General features: G+C 76.1%; 1 protein-coding gene across 1 annotated transcript in view; it reads left to right on the top strand.

Moving 5' to 3' along the window:
* The window catches only part of CHLNCDRAFT_143922 (hypothetical protein), a gene marked incomplete at both ends in the record, with an annotated part of 2,787 nt that overhangs the window by 999 nt on the left and 1,437 nt on the right, over positions 1–351 (top strand). The gene's annotated exons all lie outside the window — the stretch shown is intronic.

The raw sequence follows: 351 nt of genomic DNA, 5'->3' as shown, positions 1-351 counted from the left end.
GCAAGGAGGTGGGTGGGTGTGTGGGAGGGGTAAGGGTGGGTGGGAGGGGGCCTGGTGGTGGGGGCCTGTTTGGGGCCAGGGGGCAGGGCAGGGCACCTCGCTGGTGCGGCGCCAGCCAACCAGCCAGCCAGCCAGCCAGCCAGCAAGGGAGCGGGCGCGAGGCGGAGGCCGAGGCGAGGGCAGTCGCCGCAGCCTGCAGCGCCCGCAGCGGCCACAGCGGCAGCGCGGCGCCTGGCCGGCCGGCTGGCTGGCTGGAGCAGTGCAGCGCCCTGCTCCTCCCGCCCGCGGCCTCGCCGGCGGCAGCCCGTGCGCGGTGGCCCCACCCCAACGAACAGCAATCCACATCCCTAT

The sequence above is a fragment of the Chlorella variabilis genome, assembly GCF_000147415.1.
Source record: "Chlorella variabilis unplaced genomic scaffold CHLNCscaffold_6, whole genome shotgun sequence".
Taxonomy (NCBI): Eukaryota; Viridiplantae; Chlorophyta; class Trebouxiophyceae; order Chlorellales; family Chlorellaceae; genus Chlorella; species Chlorella variabilis.
This window is presented reverse-complemented; position numbering and strand designations above follow the sequence as displayed.